Here is a 24376-nt window from a genome sequence, read left to right as displayed (position 1 = left end):
TGAACGATTCTGAATTTAGTGCTCAATTGTATGTCTTTGCTCTTCAGTATCTTTTCCAATTCTTTCATAGCCGCCCTTCCCATTCCTAGAGTGTCTACCCTCATTTAAACTCACTGGAACATTAAGATTATCATATACTGTAGATATGTGACTACAAGGAGGAATAGAAGTTGCAAGAGATAAGGCCTTCTTGGTCCTTCATGTTGAAGGAATGTATAGTTACATCTACTGTTAGGTATATCCGCTCTGGAGAAATAAAACAGTTTGACACCACTTTAGCTAACATCACTGAATCCTACAGAATCCTGGGATTTGTAGCTTGACCAGGCTGAATGCCTCACCAAACTACAAATCTCGGTATTCCTCATGATGGAGCCATGATATTTAAAGTGGTATCAAACTGCTTTATTTCTGTGGTGTGACTACATCCATTGTCTTCTTATAAGCAAATACCAAAGATTCTTCCATACTACGGTAATTGTTTTTAATCAAAGTGGGAGTAAAGTGGTATTTTTGTTTTTCTGCTAGTATATTCTTAGTGTATCTTTTTATGATAGAATGGCTGACTGAAGTTGTATGCTTTCATGTCTCTTAAAAACATATAAGGCTTTTAATGTTAATGTGTGCATTTTGTCAACTTTATTATATCTTGTATGCCACTTTGGGGAAAATACTGTATTTTGAAATATGGTTTATAAATTTCTTGAATAAATAAAATGCTGTAAGTCTCACGGAGCAATATGCTGTACAGTTGACCCTTGGTATCCACAGAATTTTTATCCATGGATTCAAGCATCCATGGGTTGAAATTATTTAAAAATATATAAATTCCGAAAGCAAACCTTGTTTTTGCCATTTTATATACGGGGCACCATTTTACTATGCCATTGTATTTAATCAGACTTGAGCATCCATGGATTTTGATATCCATGGGAGGTCCTGGAACCAAACCCTAGCAGATACCAAGGGCCTACTGTAGGCTCATAAAGGATATTGTGTTTCTGGAAGAGACGTAGCAAAAAAACAACCAAAATGTTCTGGTTATGAAAAGGTTGATTTGATTATAACTGTTCAGAATGGGAGGAAAAGTGAGTAAGTAGAGGTATGACTGAGGTGTATAAAATTACGCATGATGTGAATAAAGTAGGTAGAAAGAAGCTTTTCTCATTGAGTGTTACTTGGAGCTGGACTCATCCCCTGAAGTTGACTGTTGGGCAGTTTGGGCCTGATTAAAAAAGAAATACATCTGGACACAGTGCATTGACAGTGGAATTCACTGTTACAATATAAGACTGTGGATGTCGACTTATACGAGGGAAATAAGGTAAATTTATGGAGGGGAGAGTCTATCAATGGCAGTTAGTCTCAGTGATTATATATCACCTCTAGTTTCAGGGGCTGTATACCAGTTACTGTAGATCATGTATCTGAGGAAGTACTAGGCTCATGTCTATGAAAGGTTGTGCTACCGACTTCTTTCTTTCAGTAAGTCTCAAAGGTACTACAAGGTTCCTTTGCAAACTGGAGAGCATGGGTGGAAGGATGGTATTTTTCTCGTGTCTTGCCTTCTGGTTGGTGTGATCCACCATGGTTCTTCTTATGTTCTTAGGAAATAATTCTAAATTCATTAATCTCAGTCAAACATTACCATTTTATTATCTCTGCATCTGTGTGAGGGTCATGTAAGTGTAGAGACAAATTTCTGGTTTAAGCAACTAGAGGCATACCTCAGTTAACAAAGCCTCTGACAAAGAAGTTCCTTTTTACAAACGATTTTTATGCCCAACCATCCTCCCTTTTCCTCCTTGTCTTTTGTCAAGCTAGATGATGTTTTGTTTTTAAACAGCATTGGTATTAGGAGGACAGGGGGGATGGAGCAACACAGATTTATGGTGTTGGATTTGCTTCAGTTCTAAAGGTTATTACTAAGCTGTGTTTTCAAATTATACTCACATTTTATATGAAAGGAAGGTTTTCCACCCGCCCCACACATTCCCACACCCTGAGAAACATCTTTCTCTGGGTTGACAGAGGAACAGGACATTGCATATATATGCATGCATGCATGCATGCTGTGTTGCTGTAAATAAACAGAAGACGCTTTTCAGTAGTCTCTTGTTTTGTGCCTTCAAGTCATTACCAACTCATGGTGACCTTAAGGTGAACCTGTCACAGGGTTTTCTTGGTAAGATTTGACTTCCTCTGAGGCTGAGAGAGAGTGACTTGCCCAAGGTCACCCACTGAGTTTCCATGGCTAAAGGGGATTTGAACCCTGGTCTCTAGAGTCATAGTACAAGCGGAAACCACTACACCACTGCGACTCTTTCAAGTGGGCTCCGAAAGTTACAAAATATTTTTGTTTATTTATATAATTTGTTTTGAATAAAAAAGTGTGCTGAAAACTTGTTTTTGATGTGATTGGGAAACGAATTCCTATTCTTATAATTCAAAGACATAGCCATGTTAGTCAGGAAAATCACTATGCAAGAAGTATATGGCACTTTCTTATGTTGTTTCTGCATCTGGCACGAAAGTTTCGATTACCTAGGTTTTGATCCATTGATAAAATTGATTAAATTTGAGGTATAATTTTACCCATCCTAACATGCTGTTTTTTCATCATTGTTTTATAGCATCAATCTTATGAAGAATATCAGGCAAACCTTACTACCTCTGGGCTGATCTTCAGCCAGGGTTTATAGCCAAGCTGGCAAATTTTTGTGTCGTCCCAACAACGTGCCAATGCAGAATGGTGTTTTAATTTTAATTTTAACAATCCTTTTTATTACTTGAATAGTTTTTTATTATATAGTTCTTAGAATTCATTTAATAAAATAAATAATAATAAAAGTTTTATTTATATACCGCGCCTTCCTTAGATCAGGGCGGTTAGCTTCTGAAATACTGAAATACTGAGAAAATTGATACAACTTTGATGTACAATAATACATAACCCAGTATTGTTTGAGGCATCTCCAAGCTGTATTCCTTTTGTATTTGTATCGTACAGCTTGCATTGTTTTTTTCCTATTGGTCATTGTATAATATTGGACTGCATTATATTGTTTTGTGCTGGTCATCGTCTGTAATAAAATTTCATTTAATTTAATTTCTCTATTAAAGAGATCATGTTCATGAACACATCTACTTTGTTAACTGATGAGTACATGTTTAGATAGATCTTCCCCAGACTAAAATACTAATCTTTGCTCAGTTTGGCAGAATGGTGGGTTTCTCCTAAAACAGCCAGCTATTTTCTGGTTCTTTCTGAACAACATTTAGCAGGTGAGCAGTGGGAGGCAGATGCTGAAATGTTATAGGACATCTGTAGAAATCTGTGGCTTTATAAACGGCAGATTATGCAAGGGTTGTGTTTTTATTGCTGATCTCTGACTATCAGTATATCTGCTTGGGGGGTTGGGGAAACAGGCTGTGCGTAATAATGATAAAGCTGTTATCACACTTACACAATAATGGATATAAAAGAAGGCAAATGCATGTAATATACTTGCAAGTCCAACTTTTTTTAAACAAATATTGTCTGGTTTTAAAAAAATATTATTAAGCCTCAAGCAGTAATTTGCAGAAATTGCCTTGCTGCACATTTGAAGAGACAGGGGTAGGTTTATGTTCTTGTGTCAGAATCTGCATGTGCCATTATTGGGGTGGGAACGGAAGACTTTCATTACATCTTGCAGTGCCTTCAATTCATGGATCTGAAGTAGGCAGTTTTTTGAGCCGAACGGGTTTCCTTCTGCTTTTTTTTACCATAAAAGGAGAAAAGCAATGCCACATGACTTGTATAGTGAAAAGAAAGAGAGGGAGGGAGGGAGAGAGAGAGAGAGAGAGAGAGAGAAATCACAAGATCAAAACACTGCCTTATTTCAGAAGCCGCAATGTTGGTGTTTAGCCTGGATTTGTCACACTTCATTTCCATACAATTAACAGTAGTAGCCCCTGAGATGTAGAAAATAATGTTCCCTTTTTTGTTACTGGGAAAACCTAGTCTTTCTTATACAGTACAGCCTTGCTGTTGATTGTAAAATGATCACTAGTGTTGAATGTTTTTAATGTAATCTTTTATTTATAACATTCTGGATGGCTCTGCAGAATCTAAAGATTTATTGCAGTTCAGAACTCACATAAATAGAGGCAGCCCCTCCATATACAGGGGTTCTTTGTCGACTGAATCAAAGCCTCCAAGAGTCAACATTTTTACTACACAATTGTGTTTAATGGGACTTGAACATCCATGGATTTTAGTATCGACGGAGGGTCCTGGAACCAAACCCGAGGAGATACCAAGGGGCCACTGTAGAACTCAATCCAAAATTGAAACCATTAAACCAGCTTTTCTCCAACTTCATTCTCATTTGACTCATTTGGTTGCATAAAGAGTAAAGTATCCCATTAGCTCATTTTTTAAAAAAAATCCCCTTATAAGTGGCAATGGTTTAGCTTTCTCTTTTGAAGAGCAAACCCATGTAACCCTCTGAAGACACCATCCCGATGAGGAAGTATTATAGCTTCATGTTCCCTAATTTCATCCTTCCATGTTTCTGAAATTACGTAAAACCACTGAAAGAAAGAAAAAAAACCCTTTACTTCCCTTGCCGTCACGAGTATTTGAATCACAGGGACAATCTGCCTTGATCTGCTGATTCTAATAAACTAATTTCCAGTAAGGATTTGTTATTTATCATGACGTGTATCATGACATACATACAATGGACTCTGGAGATCAGGGTTCAAATTCCCACTCAGCTACAGAAACGCACCTTGGGCAAATCACATTGTCTCAGCCTCAGAGGATAGCAATGACAAACCCCCTCTGAAGAAACTTGCCAAGGAAATCCCATAGGGTTGTCATAAGTCAGAAACAACTTGAAGGCACATAACAACAAACAACAATTCAAAGGGTTAGAGTAGATGAAGACAATTTTTGGATGAGAAATTTCAGAGGACTTTTTTTGTTTTATATATTATTTAGGAAACTTTACTATTCATGGTTGAAGGCTTTTTAAAAAACAACAACAACTGCCATTGCACTGTCTCCCTAATGGCTTAATTTTTAATGCATGCTGTAAGACTGATCATATGGCCTTCATTATTTCTTTCACAGCAGGAAACTTCCAAAGCAGCAGCTGTGTATTGCCTTAAGTTAAATTGACTGTAAAGTATGATTGCTGGAACTTGGCATGTATGTATACAAAGCTTGTCTCTCAGAACACACAGTAGACTGCTGTGTTACAGGTACCAAATGAGCTTTTTTTTTTAAGATGGCAAAACCCTTACATTTTTTTAAACATCATGCCCATGATTAAATGGATTTGCTAGGTGTCACTTAGGCTGTAATAAGTATCAGTCTTTTTTAAAAAAATTGCTGGAATATATGGATCAGGAACACAATACTGCACCCATGTTCTCTGTATCCAAACGTACAGTGGAGTTACAGCATGTTTCTCCACTTCCCTCCAGACTTCCTACATTGCCAACTACTTTTGGAACTACAATGCATTTCAAGCCCAATTTGTAATATGACATAGAGGCTTACTGTTCAAAGGCCCAGCCCCCTGTGAATTCACTTGCTGTGGATAAAGTAGCTCTTTGGCCACTATCCACAGCAGCACATATGGGGATGAAAAAGCCCACTTTTGTTAATTGTGGAAAGCTCTCATTTGTCTTTTATTTTGTTGTTGTCTTTTGACTAATTGACACTAAAAACTGGAGTTAGGGCTATAGTGAGCATTAGGTCATATGGGGAATCCCTGCACTGGCTTTCAGGGACAATATCTTTTTACTACATCAGCTGATACTCAACTTATAAGTATTGATAATCATAAGAAATAACCACAATATTGGGATACTTAGATGAGACTAACTTGTGCACTTGTACTTCTAGATTTCTCAAAATAATTTAAAAAATATATCATACTATAGTGTGTGATGGTTTTATATTCCATTTAACTATTAAGGACATCCTTCATGTGCCATTTTTCTTGTTCTTTCCTATTTTTTCCTTTTCCCATTCTGTGTTTTTTAATCCCCTTAGTACTTTTAACCCCAGTTATTACTTTCCTTTCTACGTTTCTTTCCACATGTAAATATCTGTGTGAGCATTTTGTGTTTGAACATTCTCTTTCCCAGAATAGTGCTTGTCTTCTTTAATGTCACTAGTGGGAGTAAGTAGATGATGCTGTATATATCATCCTAAAATGATGTATAAATAACTACTGTAAATGTAAGGCTCAATTTCAATACTTAATAGCTTCTTTAATGAAAAGACAATACTTTTGCAAACTGCAAGATCTGAGAGAGCGTTTAGTAAGAAATAAAAAGGTGATTTGTAGGAGGTATTGTAGCCAAGGGTATACTGAAGGATTTAAACAAGGGTTTGAAGCTGATTTGCAATACTTGGTTCAGGTAGTATTGCACTAGAGCTAAAATGATCAGGTGGACAGTGCTGCCCTTGAACAAATCACTGGCTCACTTTACAAAGCTATATGAAACATTGCTATTTCTTGTTCCAGGCATATCCATTTGTAAAATGAGATGCATGACCAACTTGAAATGATAGATAACAGATAAGCAAGATTTTGGTTGCTGCTGTTGTCCTGTTCCTTCAAATCATTTCTGACTTATGGCGACCTTAGGGCCATAGTGGTGAACCTATGGCACGTGTGCCCTCTCTGGCACACAGAGCAACTTCTGAGGGCACACGGAGAGATGGGAGCGCAGGGGAAGAGTAGGAACAGGTGCATGCCTCTTCTTCCTCTTCCGCTACCCTCCTGTGCCTTTAGTTGCCTCTCTGGGGAGGCAGCTGAAGGCCTGGGAGGACAGACGGAAGAGGGGAAACAGGTGTGCACCTGTTTCTCTTTCTCTTGCCCTCCTGGGCCTTCAGCTGTCTCTGGGGAAGTCTTTTCCCCAGAAGTCCCCCCCCCCTGAAGGCAGAAGTCCCAGCGCCTGAAAGTCCCCCCTCCCCCCAGTACCAGATAACATCGGGTGCGGGAATGCCTTTGAGTTTGGGCACTTGGTCTCTAAAAGGTTCGCCATCACTGCCTTAGTGACATTGCCTGCATGGACAGTTAGAGTCATGGGGTTTTCTTTGCAGAATTTGTTCAAGGGAGGTTTTCTATTGCCTTCCTCTGAGGTTAAGAGACTTGCCCAAGGTCACTCAGTGGGTTTTTATTATTATTGCTGTTAATATTTGTTTATATAGGACCCACTTCCTTCTCGTCTTCTAATCTCTATAGCCCCCCCTCTTTGTTACCCTCCCTCCTCTATATCTTTAATCTCTCTCTCTCTTCGGGTTCCTTCCCCTCAGTCTTCAAACATGCCTTAGTTTCCCCTATCCTGAAAAAACCCTCTCTTGACCCCTCTTCCTTGGCTAGCTATCGCCCAATCTCTCTTCTTCCTTTTCTCTCTAAGGTGTTGGAACGAGTCGTCTATTCACGCTGTCTTGAGTTTCTTGAAACCAACTCCATTCTGGACCCCTTCCAGTCTGGTTTTCGCCCACGGCACTCCACAGAGACGGCCCTTACTAAGATCTCAAATGATCTTTTGCGGGCCAAGGCGAATGGCCTCTATTCTATCCTTGTCCTACTCGATCTGTCTGCGGCCTTCGACACCGTGGACCACTGTCTCCTAATAGATGTACTCGCTGACCTTGGTTTCTCGGGCCTTGTTCTCGATTGGTTCACATCTTACTTGTCAGATCGATCTTTTTCAGTGGTCTCGGGTGGTCAGACCTCGTCTTCTGTCCCCTTATCTGTTGGAGTTCCTCAGGGCTCTGTTTTGGGTCCCCTTCTGTTCTCTCTTTACACACTCTCCCTTGGCAAACTTATCAGTTCTTTTGGTTTCTCTTACCATCTTTACGCCGATGATACCCAACTGTACATTTCCACCCCTAACCTTTCACCAGAGCTAGAGCAGCAAGTGTCATCCTGTTTAACAGCTGTCTCCCACTGGATGTACCATCGGCGTCTGAAGCTCAATATGTCCAAGACCGAGCTTCTTGTTTTCCCTCCTATGCCCACCCTTCACTACTCCTTTTCTATTTCTGTCAATAACATTTCTATCCAGCCGGTCCAGGAAGCCCGTAGTCTCGGTTTCATCTTTGACTCCTCTTTGTCATTTATCCCACAGATTCAGACTACAGCCAAAGTCTGTAGATTTTTTCTCTATAATATCGCCAAAATCCGTCCATATCTCTCAGCTTCTACCGCAAAAACACTGGTCCATGCCTTAGTGGTCTCACAACTAGACTACTGTAACCTCCTCCTGGCAGGGCTTCCTCTCTCTCACCTCCACCCATTAATTTCTGTTCAGCATTCAGCTGCACGTATTATTTCACTCGCTCGCCGTTATGATCATGTCTCCCCTCTGTTGTCTTCCCTTCACTGGCTCTCTCTTCCTTTCCGCATCAGGTACAAACTTTTGTTAATGACCTTCAAAGCTCTGCATGGGCTGGCCCCTCTTTATTTAACTGATCTTCTCTCTTCCTACATCCCTACTCGCACTCTCCGCTCTGGTAGCCAAAATCTCCTCTCTCAGCCCAGGATCTTCTCTGCCCCATCCCGGATCCGTCCCTTCTCCCTAGCTGCCCCTCATTCCTGGAACCTTCTTCCTCCGCATGCACGGCTCATCACTTCCCTAACCAGCTTTAAGACAGAGCTGAAAACCATATTGTTTAGGGAAGCGTTCTCAGGAAATTTGTGATTGTTATCTGGCTGTCTGACAATAGTTGATGTGATGTGATTTGTTTGATATTTGATGTTTTTAATCTGTTTCTTCCTTTCTAGATGGTAATTTTATCTATTCCTCTTTTAATTGTTATTATCTTAGAATGTACGCCTTGGGCAGGCTTTTATCTACTCCTAATTTTACCAACTTTGTACAGCGCTGTGTATAATTACAGCGCTATAGAAATAAAGTTTAATAATAATAATAATAATAAGTTTGCATGGCACTATACAGGCATCATCAAAACAGCATATAACCGGCCATCTAAAAGTCATAAAAAATAAACTATACAAAATTAAGCAAGTTATGCAGTTAAAATACAAAGTGGTAAAGACAACTAGTACATATAATCAAATATAAAATTATAATACAGTATTAAAATACAGTTCCAAATACTTTAGTTTTCATGGCCAAAGAGAAATTCATACTCTTGCCTCCAGAGTTACAGTCCAATGCTCAAACTGCTACACTGTACTGGCTCCTCCATGTTCATAGTAGCTTTCCAAATATTTATATAAGATTGCTTGAATCATCATTTGCAAAACACCTTCTAACCCTGTTTTCAAAGCTCACCATATTATAGTCATGGTATAGGCTTAAAGCATATTTTGGCTAACATTAGCAAAGGAAACGTGGAGATAATTTGTGTGCAAAGGCAGGGTGTGAATTGCATAGAACCCTTCCAATCTCCAAGTACCAATTTGATGAAAAATTGAAACTCTGATTATGTTTTTGTTTTGTTTTGCTCTGCCTATGCAGATTGATAAATGTAAGTTATGGTCAAATTCTTGAAAGAAAAGCTTTAAATAAATGGTGCTAAATTAATGTTCTGAATTTAAATTTGGCAGGTTTCGATCTTCTCTTAAATCTGTTGGAGGCTTTGGATTATCTCTAATAGAGGTAAGATCACACTCGTTAGACTGTTCTTATGTTGTGTACTTTTCTCCCTAGATAGCTACTGTATTCTCCTCCTCCATCCATTTTTGTTGGCGTAGAGGTCTAACTACCATATCCTAAAGGCCCCAGATCCCATCTGATCTCAGAAACTAACCAGGTTTAGCCCTAGTTAGGAGACCACCAATTAAGACCATGTGCTGTAGGAGAGAAAGGTGGGGTATAAATCCAATAAATAAAATATTTCAGAGGAAGGAACTGGCCAAACCACTTCTGCGTACTCCTTGGGTAAGAAAACCGTATGAAATTCATCGGGTTATCTCGCATAATTCATGGGGACAACATACACTTACCTAAAGCTATATTGGAAACCAGAATTAATGGATTAAAAACATTGATTTAAATTAGGGCTGGAGAAGCAGTTCTTCACAAAGCTTGGGATGTTAGGTTTGGAAATTGATAATGTGAAATATTGTAAAAATTGTGAAATTAATTCATTACCATCAGCACTAATAATTGAATTTGTTTTGTTGCTTAATTTATTGTTAGCTAATTTGTTGTTTAGAACATTGGTTTTAGGGCATAACCATGGGCTTTAAAGAGAATGGTGTAGAAGTTGTCCCTGTGGATCCTAGAAACACATTTTGTTATCAACTGTTTCAAAATTCCTCTTCCCATCCAACCTAGAATTTTTCTCCACATTGACTACAAAATCCATATTAATAATATTGGCTGGAACTGGTAGAATGGAAAAATCTAAGGGATATCATATCACAAGCGCTTGAATTTAATTTGTTACTTTTCTGCATTTCTCTTTTCTTTCCACATGTATAGTTAATTCACTCTTCAAATGCCTTGCTTATGAAAGGTCAATAAGGAGTGATTTATTTTTGTTACAGTGCACTGATTCCATTGTAAGTACAGCAATACGTGGGTAACCACAAATAGCACTCAGTGAGTCAAAACAGAGAATTCTTAATCAGAAATGTTTTGAAGGCCTCTGAGGATTGTTCTGCACAATTGAATCACTGCATCCTTTTTTCTTCGTCCAGTCAAGAAACATGAGGTAAAGAAATCAGTAGTAGAGTGCATGTTTGGCATGCAAGAACCAAGGAACCCAAATTCAATTGATATCATCTTCAAATTACATCAAAAATTCAGTTGATAACATCACACTTTGCCCACCACTGTATGCAAATACTCAATTCTGAGATATAAATTTATTAATTTTTGTTTACATATAAATGCCTTTAACATAGCATAAAAGGTATTGATTCAGTTTTTACTCCAAAGCTAACATGCTCATATTCTGATTATTTAATACTAATCAAGTGAATTCTTTAAGAATATGTATGTGCTGTATTTACATTTTTAAAAACAAAAAAGTGCAATCTCATTTCAACTTTTTAAATCTGTGCAGTTGTATTTAAATGATTCATATCCACCGTATAGGATACAGCCATGGTTTTCAAACTGTGCCATGACTAGAAAATCTGATGTCCTCCTCTCACCCATCCTCATTGAGGCTGCACCAGTACTGCAGAAATCATCCAGTTTGACCCCACTTTAACTGCCATGGCACAATGCTCTGGAATCCTGGGATTTGTAGTTTGTTGTGTTACCAGAGCTTCCTGACAAAGAAGGCTAAATATCTCACAAATCTACAAATACCAGAATTCCATAGCATTAAGCTGTGGCTGTTACAGTGATGTCAAATTGTAATATATATGCAGTGTTGATGCAGCCTAAGATAGTGCTAGATTTTTTTCGGTCCTGCTCATAGCTGGTTTCTTTGGTTCCTCTATCACTTTCCCTGCAGCAAATGCTGACAGCTGCAATCAAATTGGGGCAATACTCATATAGTAATATAATGTGCCCTTCCTCTTTTGAAAGTACTTAAGTTCTGAGAAGAGGACAGTGAGTTTTTGGAAAGAGAAAAGGATTTTTACTGAAGTCATCCTGTATATAACCAGCATCAGCCTGTGGTTGGGAAGTGCTTCATTTAACACACTTGGGAAAACACTGTAGAAAAGGCTGATGACTCTCAGTGATGTAAGGGACACTGAATCCTGAGATAATTAAAACACATACCATGTAAACAGCTAACCATCTGCCCAATTGGAAGCCCTGTAGTTGGATGTTTTGTAGGAAGATCAGTCTGAATCTCATCTCTTCAGTAATAAGTCTGAGGCTAGGGCCGATAACTCTACATTGATGTTATGTTTGGGGTCTAAGGACTGTGGACACTAGGAGTGCAAATAAATAATAAATATTGAAGTGTTCTAGAGTCCTTTGTAGAACCACTTTGTGGTTTAAAGGTTTTTCCAGAGCGTTGTGTAGAGTAACTGGTTTGACATCTTCTGTGGATAAGTCTTGAAAAGAGGGTCAGAGCACTTTTTCAGTTCTGGCTTCCTGGACTGCTTCTTGGAAGAAGTCTGTTTGCCCTTCTGTTTTAGGTTTCAGGTTTCAGGAGAATAGTAATGTTTTGCTGTGCCTTTATTCTGCAGTCCTGTTCTCACTAACCAGCAAATAAATTTCGTTGAACCCAGTCATGCCAGGGATTACAGAGGAGTACGCATTACAGGATTGTACCGTTAATCCATTTTAACTTCCTGCTGTAGCAATGTATTTTGAAAATGATCCAGTTATTGTATTCCCTTCTTCTCTCTTATTCTGTTCTTTTAATGATGTGTGTAGTCTTACTCAAACATAAGTACCACCAAATTTAGTGATATTTATTCAGTACAATTGTTTTATATTTTTCATCCATGACTGCCTTTAGGATCCTTGGGGATATGTCATCTGAAAATTGAAGTAGAAAGTTTCTGAAATGAATTGAATAAATGATAGACTATCCCTTCCCTCTCTTGCTGTACACAACTACACATACACCTTGTGCCTGTCACTACAGCATGAGTTGTTCCACCCTGGTTTCCTTCTGCCTTTTTGTAAGATCCCGGGGGAAGGCTGGGTAATGTGTGATACAGTGAACCAAAATGACACATACTAGATTGCTTGGGCCTGAGTTGGTTGGCACAATCTTAGGAAAAGTTTTGGGAGCGGCTTCTTATGATTGTCAAGTCCCCTTATATCCGACAGAGAGGCTTTTTTCAAAAACATGTGGTCACTCATAGTTAATGTGTGTGACTGATGTTTTTACATCTCTCTCTACCAAGGCAGGATTAAGGAGTTTGGGGCCCTGGAGGATTTCCAAAAAAAACAATCTAGCTACCCTCTTTGTGGATGTGTGTGAGCTCCCATGTTGGATGTCTCAAAGCCTTGTGGAGTGTTAAGCCAAGAGCAGTTGTCTGTGGGGCCAAAGTCAACCTCTTTCAGACCCAAAGGAAAGGTCAGATCCAAGCATCACCTTGTTTGTGTCTCAGCTGGCTTGAGCAAATCCAGACACTGGTTCCAACGTGCTGCTAGCCTCTTCACTTGCTCTGCAGATGTAAAATGGGTCCAGGGATGGACAGTAAATGCTATCAATCATTGGGAGAGGCAGAGAAAGAGAGATCTCCAACCCCTGCCTCCCCAGAAGTGTGTGTATGTGTAGCATCACCAGCAGCATGGGCCCCCTAGTCACTGAAGGCCCTGAAAATTTTGCTCCCATTGCTTCCATCCAGACTTTCATGTCCCTTAGTCACTCAAACAGAAGGTAAGATATATGGCAAAATGAAATTTCTTCTCTAAATTTGGGTGAGCTGCTCAGAATGACTTCCACACACCAAAGCATTAAGTGTTCGGGATAATATTTCCAATTTGCATTTTAAACAAACCAGCAAAAACTTATGTATAGGCAGGTTATGATTGAGAGAAGGAAGTGAATGTGCTATGTCCCTTAAAAGGTTTCACTGTACTCCAGCTTATTGTTAAATGGGGCATTCCTGTGTTTATGCAGTTCACATTACTTCGGAGGTAATCTTGAAAGGTTGGCTGTATATTTGATTACAATTAAACAGGGCTGGCCAACTCTAGTGGGTCTGGGGGCAAATGTTCTGCCCTGGGATATGCAGGAGCCTCACAGACTGCCAAAATGCTCCCCAAATGGCCAGACGGTAGGGACTCAAAGCAAACAAAACCAGAAGTAGCCAGAAGTCTACATCTGTGGGATGTTTTGGTGCCAGGGGTTGGGGGGGCTTTAACTTGAAATATTTAACAGTTCATTTTTAAAATGGGGAAATGTCCTGCTTTTGGGAGAGAGAATTAGGGGGGAAATAAAGAGGGGATTCAGGGGTCTTCATGTGGCTCTAGGCGTGTACCTTGCACAGAGGGATAGCATGGGAATTTACATAATAGTGCAGAAAGAAATAAGGGCGCATTTGCTGTGTTTCAGATGGAGGCTCCTCATGCTAACTATTAGAAGGTACAGTGCAGCAGTTCTGCTTTCTTTGCCTTCATGGATTTTCAGTGGTAAGGAAAAAGGCAGAAGCAGCAGTGGAAAGTGAAGGAAGGATTATTAGTGGAGAACAGAGCTGTCTGCAGCCCCCATTAAATTTAAGTGAATGCCTTAGGGTGATGATATGACAAAACAGGGTGATAAATTTTTTGCCTGACACAGCTCTTAAAGCCATCTTGAGATCTCTTGATATAGGGTAGGCTATAAATATTCTAATAAATAAATACAAATAAATAAAGTGGCACTTGTCTTGTTGCAGAGACTGGGAAGGTAGTTATATTGTGACTGAGACTTGGTTCAAAATTTTGTGCTCTTGGCATATTATTTCTTTTTAACAATGCACAGGCGGGCAATCATATCTACCTTTTGTACCTGATGATGAATACGAAGATATCCTTCTGTGGTCTTTTTGCGTATGTATGTGCCTCCAAGTCATCAGTCTACTTCCAGCAACCCCATGAATTTCATAGAGTTTTCTTACAAATATATTACAATGCTATAAATATGGTGAATGTTGAGGTGGACAACTAGTAATAAAGATTTTCAGAAATTCAAAGGGAATGAGGAGGAAACGCAACAGTTGAGGATAAAGAAAGAGTTGTTTGAATCATTTCTTTGTATGCATACTTATACCTGTATTTTGTGTGAGATAGTTCCTGACTTTCCAATTATATTCTTACAGGTTATCGTTGCAGATTATTGAACTTAATTCAGAAGAATACATTTCCAGGTATGAAATTTTTCAGTGTATCAACTATTTTCTTAAGCAGCATACCAAAAAAGAAATGTTGGTCATATATTATAAAGCTAGCTTTTTTGTTTCTTGTAAATATAAATATACTTGCCCTGAATCCATATCTTTCTAGGGTTCTGTTAATGTGTGGTTCTCTAGCCAGTTAGGTGTTTCTCCATAGTTAAGTAGCCTTAATGAATGAATGTGCAACCTTTTTTCCAGCTTGAAGTAAATGGAAAATCTTTAATTTTACAAAGCTAGTGATTGAGGTCCTGATCAGAACTACTGATTTAGAGCCTGGATCAGTGCTAATAGTATGCATCACAAGATCCTGGATGAAACTGGTTGAAGGGAAGGGAAGATACAACTCAGATGACCAAGAAGCTTTCTATCTAGGCTGAGAGGGGAAGAAAAATGAGATCATTCTCCCATCTTGAAGGGCAACTTGGTTTCTGTTCTCTTTAGCATAGACGAGACAGGCTGCTTCTTGATCACTTGAGCCATCATTTGCCCCCTCCTCCCCCTGCCTGTGAATAGGTCTTCCAAGGAGACACTTTTGGATGGTGTACAGGAACTACTGAATACAGTCGGCCCTTCTTATACATGGATTCAAGCATCCACGGTTTGAAAATATTCAAAAATCAAACCTTGATTTTCCATTTTTTATAAGGGACACTATTTTGCTGTGTCATTATATTTAATGGGACTTGAGCATACATGGATTTTGTTATTCACGGGGGATCTTTGAACCAAACCCCAGCGTATAACAAGGGTCCACTGTATCTCATTGCGTATATCAGAATTCAGCAATAAATTATTACAAAATGATTTCAAAACAGTTGAACTGCTGAATTCTGATATATCAACGTTTTAAGAACATTAACAGCCTCATGTGAAAATCTTTTGGAATCACCTATCTGTTATGATGATTCCACTACACTTTGGGACGATAAAGAAATGATATAACGATGTCGTGTAAAAATCTTCAGAGTCTCACTCACTTCATCATCATCAACTCCTGGAGAACCAGGGGACTGGCTTGGCTCCACTTCGTAAGAGTGATTGTGTCCACTGCCCTGGCCATTTCCCCATCTCAGAGGTCAGCCAGAGCTTCGACAAAATCACCTGCCAAAATGACAGGAAACTCCCAAAGAGCCCTCAGGAATCCATCAGGATCCTTCAGCCTCCTGGGGCGGACCATCCTAATAGGTCCCCCACCCTTGCAGAGGTTTCAAGTCCCAATTAAACATGACCAGATAATGATCTGTCTATGGCAACTGAACTGTGGAGAGTTCCTCCACACCAAGATCATCATTACTCAATCCAGCACAGAAAACAAGGTCGAGAGTGTGTCCAGCAGCACGAGTTGGACCAGACACCACTTCGGACAGACCCATGGTTGTCATGGTGGCCATGAAGTTCTGAGTCACTTCTGCAAGGGCAGTCTCACCTTGGATGTTGAAGTCCCCCAGCACTAATAGACGTGGAGACTCCAACACCAACCATGAGACTACTCTGGGTAGCTCATGAAGAGATACAGTTGAAAAGTGGAGTAGGCGGTACACCAACAAAATTTCTATTCTCTCCCTGTTTCCAGGATCAATGAGTGAGTCTTTCTTTGTGCTTGTAGAGATATACATGGCTAATGGGGTGAAGAGGGACAAAATTTTATCCTCCTTAATTTATCACAAGTCTATATTCTCCCCTGTTACAGCCATTCATGTTTGTTTTTGCCGAAAAGAAAACCCTTGGGGATTTCTTCATGAACACAAAGGATCTCTAGTGTAATCTTCATGCTGTAGAATAGGATGATACTCATGGGGACATCTTAGTGTTGTTGGGCTGCAGTTCCCATCTTTCTTCACCGTTGACTGTGCTGCTTGAAGCAGCAGTCCTAAGTATGGAGTTTATCGAACAGGCCCTGGAACGGGCCTATAGCGTTCCAAAAGGGAGCGGGATGGGAACGGGAGGCGGCATAGAACGGATCTTACTGCACAGGAGAATGCCGCTGCCACCGCCACTACAAGTTCCTATCCCGTTCCGGATGCATCCTAAAGGGGCTGATTTTTGAGAACACTTCCAAACCGTTCCCGAAAATCGGCCCCATTCCCATCCCATTCTCTTTTGGAACGCTACAGGCCCATTCTAGGGCCTGTGCAATAAACTCCCATGCTTTGAGGTTGGTGTGACACTCGTTCCTGGTGCAGAAGGTGGAAAGACACCTTCCTGCTCCTGCTGTAACCTCTCTGCTGGCCAGAATTATTGTCTGTTCTCAGCTAGTAACTTCAGCATTTTGTGTTGGTGATTTGGAACATCTGAGCTTTGCCCAATACTGCATGTGAGATGTCTGAGGCATTGTGTGTATGTGCTGTGTAAGGAAACTGCTGTTCTGTTTATCTACATAAGCCTCATCATGTCCTTCTGAAGAGAAATCTCAATAAGAGGAATGGGCTATAGACAGTAGGGTTTTTTTTCCTCCACTCGTACCCACTTGGGATATCGCCTTGAAAAGACTATTGTAATTAACTCTACTGGAACATTGGGGGGGGGGCAGTATTTCTCTCAAGGCAATTTAAAAGCTAATCCTGGCTTTGGCTTAGGGTTTCAGGTTGAAGTATCCTATTTATACAATTCAATAGTTACTTTTTCTAGTTCTGGTGTCAAAGTGAGATACGTTGCTTTTCATGAGGAAAATGAAGCCCACTTGAGGAAGAAAAGGTACAGCATGGAAGGGGAACTATGAAAAGTAACAGCTGTCAGTCAGAAGACTGCAAAAACATCAACCTGCAGCTGAACAGTAACAGCCAAATGCTTTCCAAAATAGAAGCCCGCTAAGTTGATAAGAGAAGACATACAGGGTGAGGGGGCAGCTGGAATGGCTCTGCTAAGTATGCCAGGGGGAGAAGGCACCATCACAAAGGGTGCTTCTATGCAGAAGACCCCTGCCACTCACAGTGCAAGAACATTGTGCTGCTTTTTTCTGTCTTCTTTCCTTAATGGATTTTCTCTGGTAAGAAAAAGAAATAATGGAAGGCAGAATGGAAAAACAATGGGAAGGGACCTACAAGATGAAGATGGGGTTGTCTAGAAATCCAGCAACCTTCCATGATTATACAGTTTCATCTAGAAGCGCCATAGGAGGGACACTTCCAGACTTTTATTCTGTGTTAAGCCTGCCTCAACCATGGCATTTTATGCCGATTTTGAAAGAGTTAATTTTGGGACTACAGTGGGCCCTTGGTATCTGCTGGGGTTTGGTTCCAGGACACCCCAAGATACCATAATCTTTAGATGCTCAAGTCCCATTATTTACAACACCATAATGAAATGGTGCCTCTTATATTAAATAGCAAAATCAAGGTTTGCTTTTTGGAATGTATATATTTTTGAAATATTTTCAAGCCGTGAATAATTGAATCCATGGATAAAAACCTTTGATAAGGAGGGCTGACTGTACTGCTGTGAGAATCTGCCAGTTGGTATGTAGTAGATTCCAAATGTAGTCCAAAAAGTAACTTTTCTAAGTTTAGAGTTTATAGAGGATCAGGTTGACATTGTTTTAATATTTGTAGCTGTTACATTAGATTTTTTTTTTCCTTTTGGCAGAACGATCCTGAAGGGAGGATTACTTGTTTGCTATTATTACCTGAGAAGAGACACCCAGTTCTATGTCAGACATCATAGCTCCAAATTGTTTGATTCTTTTCAATTCTGATATGTCAGTGTTAGTTCAACACATGTAGCCTGATGAATATTATAGACCAAACACCTTGGCATCCATATCCCTTGGCTAAAGGATTCTGTGTATATGGAGAAGGATTTTGCTACCAAAGTAGTGAAAATCTAGAAAACAAACTTTGCTTATGTGCCGTTAAGAGGAGCAGATGAGTCAAATGCTACTCTGTTTTTCCTGTGTGGCAGGAATAAATCTGGATGCTAGGATATGTTTCCAGAAGTGGACTCAGAGACACACCCAAGCAAAGTTGCAAAACAGGATGCTGTTCCATAGTGTGTGGAATCCCATCTGCAAGTAGTGTAAACCTGATGCAGTCTGCCAGGAGTGGAAAACTCAATAAAATATACACTCTGGCATTATTATTTTTATAAGCTAAATACTTCTAATACTGCATAGTGTACTTCTCTTGCATGCCACAGCTATAAAAGATCATTCAGTCATTCATCTAGTGCAATAAATTACTTTCCCTCTGAATATTATAAATCCAACATGCATATCCAAATAACAGTGAACAAATAACAGTAACCAGACTTGATAGAGTTCTTTGCGTTCCATTTATATTTCTGGGTCTCCTTTCCATTTTGGACCATGGTAGGGCAGTTTGGTTAAATAGCAATGGTGTTTAAGAAAATATAAAACAGAATTTTAAATTATCCCCATTCTGTTGTTATTATTATTAACCTTTATTTATAAAGCGCTGTAAATTTACACAGCGCTGTACATACAATCTTTTAATTAGGCGGTTCTAGAATTGCTCTTGTGTGTCCAAGGGTGAGTTCAGCTCCAGGCAAAGTATAATGCACATCAGATAAATTGGTTAAAAAGGCCACAACTAATTATTGAACACAGCTGCAGATGGGTTGGCAAATGCATGGGACAGGATCTGGGCATTGACCAAGCCCACTTGTTGATCAATGAGCCATAAACCCCTGACCAAAAGCCAGAAACAGAAGTGAGGGTTTAATCCCAGAAGGGAGCATTCCTCACAACTAGGCATCAGATTCCCACTGACACTCCCTCACAGTCCCATAAGGTGTCCCCTTGTTGAACTGTAAGATGGCACCCAAAGCAAATTTACCATATGTTTAGCGTAAAAGACGAATGTTGAAGAGAAGAGTATCTCAGTGGACATTAGACTGTGATGAGCCGAGAAGTGTTGGCAACAAAGCACATTGTTCAGATCTTAATTCCGTTTAATGAGAGATGATGCCAAATATCTCTTCAGATCTAAAACATCTATATAAAAGTAGACGCCAGACTAGAGACTTCCCTTGACAGCATTGATCATTCTAGCCGGCTTGGACGGTATTGAGTGAATAAGCAAGACTTGTAATGCCTTGCAGGCTGTTAAAGCCTTAATTTGTGTCTTGAGAACAACAGATGAAGGCATGTCACTTGTGTGGAGGAACTGAAGGATGAAAGCAACCTTCTGTGCCTTTTTGCTTGTCATCCTCTTTTATTATATGCAGATTCTCGTGTTGTGTCACCTAGAGATAACAGACATAGGTCCAGTGATGTAGTTCTGCAGAGCATAGATAGGGCTGTCTCTCACCTTCATTGTCAGCAGGAGAAAGAAAATTGATAGCATCCTTAAATTTGTTGGAGCGCCACCTGCTGTGTCTAACAATGGGAGAGCTAGACTTGATATCTCTGCCCTTTTAGTCACACCTACAGATTATTAATCTACAGTGTCTTGTGTGATTTTTTTTTTAACTATTAACATTTTATAAGAATGAGGAATGCATTTGTGTTTGCTAATTCACTTTTGACTGCATCCAGACTGAATAAAAAGACTCAGATTTTGTTGCTGGTTTTTTTCAATTTTTTTACCAGGTTAATATAAATTGACCCAGGGAGTTGGTATAAAACATCTCTGGTGATAACTGGAGCTGGCAGAAAATATTCTGGGATAAACAAAAACTGCAGATCTCCAAAACAAGATGGGAAAGAACAAGATCAAAATCTGAGACTTTCTAGTATTTTCAGTCAGACTGGATTCACCTGTACTCAGTCATAGGTCTAATCTGGCCTAATCTAAATAATGCAGTTTGACACCACTTTAGCTGCCATGGCTCAATGTTGTGGAGTTCTGGGATTAATTTGTTGTGGTACCAGCTCACTCTAACAGAGAAGGCTAAATATCTCAAAACTGCAAATCTCAGAAATCCATAGCATTGAGCTATGGCAGTTAAAGCAGTGTCAAACTGCATTTTAAGGCGTAGGCTTAAAATAAACCTACTTGGTTCCTTTTCAGTTAAGGATCCTGCAGTTTGGTTAGGTGATCTAGTATGCATGTTACTCCCTCTTTGCTTTTAATTATTTGATTCTGAAATACATAAATGTGGCTTTGTCCTTTTCTAGTACAAACAATACTATCGCTTTTCATCTATAGTAAGAAGTAATGATTATCCAACATACGAATTTACAGTTTTCTTTAAAACAAAACAAAAGCAAGCATCTGCAATGCGATTTTTGGGAGCTGTTTTTCATTTTGCCTGGATAATATTGCCACTTAGTGGATGACTCCTCAAACTGCATTCTCTTCAATACACACACACACACACACACACACACTTTTTTGTTTTGTTGTTTGCTTTTTCATAGAAGGAGTTTGGGCTTGATTGCTGAGTTTCTCAAAATAAATCTGAATTTGATCTGCAGTTTTTTAATGATAATTTTTTGCTGTCTTTTTGACAAACATGTATGCCTCAACAGTCTGTTTAGCAGTTAACATAAAAAACAGAATGTTGAAGGAAACAAAATATAAAAGAAAATTAGTGCTAATAGTTGCTATACATAGTAATGCTACATAACATTCTCATTGGTTTCCACACAAGAATTCAAATTAATCCCATATATAAAGTATTTCTGTAGGAGAAGAGGATGGGCAGAAGCAGGGGGACACAACAGTAGCAGCAGCATTGAAAAAACATGTTGTCTTTTTTAATGTGCCAACTTCAGCCAGTTTAAATTTCTGTGTCCCTAAAAGGGAAGACTGAAAGACCAAATTTTATGATACAAACATGAGATTCTCAGTTCCAGAGACACATAGTACTGTGGGGATGTTTCCATTGTAAGATAGAGGGGAAGCAGGTAGTGTGTGTGTTCACTGTACATGCACATGTGTTTGCTTAACTCTTCCATACTGACAAATTTTCTTCCACATCCTCGCTTCTTACTGTCCCATCCATGTGCTCTGGGTGGAGAAGTTGCGGAGAAGTATTGGTAAATGGAGAAAAGATTAACAAATCCCATCTATTATTGGAAAATGCATTTCCTGACAATGTGGAGATCTGCCTATAGCTTTCCATTGTCATAATTAGAAGTGCATTTAAAACAGCATAGATTACTTCATAGATTTTTTTTGTCAGATGAGCATTATTTGTAAGCAGCTTTATTACCTGCCAGGAAAGAAACATTTACATCTGTTAAACTTCCAATGGGCTGTGTTTGCACTGCAGAAATAATCCAGGTTGACACCACTTTAACTGTCATGGCTCAATGGATTTCTGGAAATTATAGTTTGGTTGAGCACCGGACCTCTCTGATACAGTAGGCTAAATGTCACCCAAATCTACAGTTCCCTGAATTCCATAGCATGGCAGTTAGAAATAGAAATAGAAATTTATTTATTGTTAAAAACTAAAAGCCGTCACAATATAAAATATATCCAACCAATAAATACAAAAATAGAGTTTTTTTAAAAAAAAAAAGCATAACAATCACCAAAAACAACATGGTAAAGTTAATAAAAGAGATCCATCAACAAAAGGCCAATAATACATCATAAATGATAAAATAATATAACCATAAAACTAGACTGGAACTAGCCATCATTCCCATCAAGAAAGCTAATTCTAATCTTGCTAGCAGCTAAACCAAATTTTGCTACCATAGAAGTAACAAATGCATTGTTGCCATCCAAAAGGACACAAGTCTGCTAAAAGCAAGATCTACCAGAAAGTGATTTCAAAATACAATCAAGAAACCTTTGTCTAAGAGATATATACAGAGGGCAATGTAGAGGGTAATGTTCTATATTCTCCACTTCCCCAGTTTTGCAGATACATAGTCTTAAATGGACAGGAGTGTTGTTATATCTGCCCGTCAAATAGGCAGAAGGCATACATTGGAATCTTAGAGCAGTAAATGCTTTTCTGGCAGGGGCCAAAGTAAGATTAATAAAGTAATACTCTAACCCAAATGAAGTCTTGTACAATGAGTACCAAAGAGAAAAAGAAGAACTCGAAAGTGAAAGAAGATCAGCCCATTTGGAAGCAAGATAAATTTTCTCTTTGATCAGTTGCTTGACTCTACGGGTGACATAATTTGGAAGTGAGTCCACATTAATCTCATATCTCTGTAATATTGTTCTAAGTATAGATACCCAGGAGTTTGGTGAATTAAGAGATATTTGTTCTGAAAAACATTTTTTGGGGAGCCTAGAATCACTCATGGATAACAACTTTACCCAGTAGAAGGCAAGAGCAGTATGTGTACCAGCTAGAAGAGTAGATTGGCCTGTTTCTGCTCTCAGAAAGGAAACAGGGGTACACTTAGGGGCAGCCAACAGGGATCTTAAAAATAAGTTCTGAACAGTTTCTAAATTTGAGACACTGTTGTATCCCCAGATTTCTGCTCCATATAATAACTGAGGAACAGTTTTTCTTTGATAAAATTTTTCTTTGATAAAACCATGACAGTTAAAGTGGTGTCAACCTGGAATATCACTGTAGTGCATACGCACCCTGGGTTTCAGATGATACTCTGCAAGGAAATATTGCTAAAGCCCAATATGTTCCATATAATAATTTGTTATTGAGTTTATCAGAAATGAGAGTCAAGCGAAGATACTGTTCATTTAAAAAAAAAATCTCTTGTATAACTAAGACTCTGATTTCTACTCCAGAACCTTTAGCTGAAGTTCTTTGCTGAAACTCAGCTTCTTTAAAAGACAACAGTAATACCAATTAGAAAATTAAGCACTTCAGACATGATGTATGAATGTGAGGAATACACATTACCATGGGATTGTGAATCAAATTTATTGATAAATATTGTGACAGTTGCTAGCATTGGGTTTTATCTCTGAGTTATGGAATTTTTGTTTCTAAAACAGAAGGCATGTTGTGGCTATTCATTAGAAGTTATAAATGCAGAACACCTCTACTTGACTAGGAATTCTACATGATAGGTTTATTTCAAGTAATCAAGTTTCATTCAAACTTGTGTAGAGAATTTCAGTCTTTCCTGTCTTGAAATCATAGAATCATAGAAGATTTTAACACCATCGCTTACCGTGGGTTAAGCGCCGCTAAAGCGCCAGTAAAATGTCCTTGAAGTGTGTAAGTGTAAGTGAAACGTCAGTGAAGCATCCCTTGCCTCTACTGTCCTTGAATTGTTCACAGAGCAGTCATTTCCTATTAACACAAAGTTCCCATTAATAGGAAATTGCTGCTCTGCCAACAATTCAAAGACGGTAGAAGTGAGGGGACGCAACCGGCTTTCACACCCTCGCGTGTCAGGGATGTTTAACTGGCAATTTACTGGTGCTTAACCCATGGTGAGTGCTTTTGCAAAAATCTTTATAGAATCATTGAAGAGACCACAAGGGCCATCCAGTCCAACCCCATTCTGCCCTGCAGGAAGACAGAATCAAAGCACCCCCTGTGACAGATGGCTATCCAGCCTCTGTTTAAAAACCTGAAAAGAAGGGGAATCTAACAGTCCCCAAGGGAGTGTGTTCCACTACTGAATAGCTATTACTGTCAGGAAGTTCCTCCTAATGTTTAGGTGGAATTTCTTTTCCTGTAACTTGCTCCAGGTCTTTGTTCCAGGTCCTATTATCTGGAGCAGCAGAAAAGCTTCCTCCATC

The 24376-nt window shown here is 39.2% G+C and overlaps 1 protein-coding gene across 4 annotated transcripts in view; it reads left to right on the top strand.

Annotated features, from left to right (window-relative positions):
• Positions 1-24376, top strand: part of CYRIA (CYFIP related Rac1 interactor A) — a 91661-nt gene that overhangs the window by 23445 nt on the left and 43840 nt on the right. For 3 of the 4 annotated variants that reach the window (XM_042464329.1, XM_042464323.1, XM_042464316.1), the window contains exons 2-3: positions 9591-9642; positions 14715-14762. The gene's annotated coding sequence lies outside the window, so the exon portion shown is untranslated. The remainder of the gene's footprint in view (positions 1-9590; positions 9643-14714; positions 14763-24376) is intronic. The other variant, XM_042464309.1, reaches the window with a different exon arrangement.

Source organism: Sceloporus undulatus, chromosome 1 (assembly GCF_019175285.1).
Source record: "Sceloporus undulatus isolate JIND9_A2432 ecotype Alabama chromosome 1, SceUnd_v1.1, whole genome shotgun sequence".
Taxonomy (NCBI): Eukaryota; Metazoa; Chordata; class Lepidosauria; order Squamata; family Phrynosomatidae; genus Sceloporus; species Sceloporus undulatus.
Note: the sequence above shows the minus strand (reverse complement) of the source record. Positions and strands in the feature narration are given on the sequence as shown.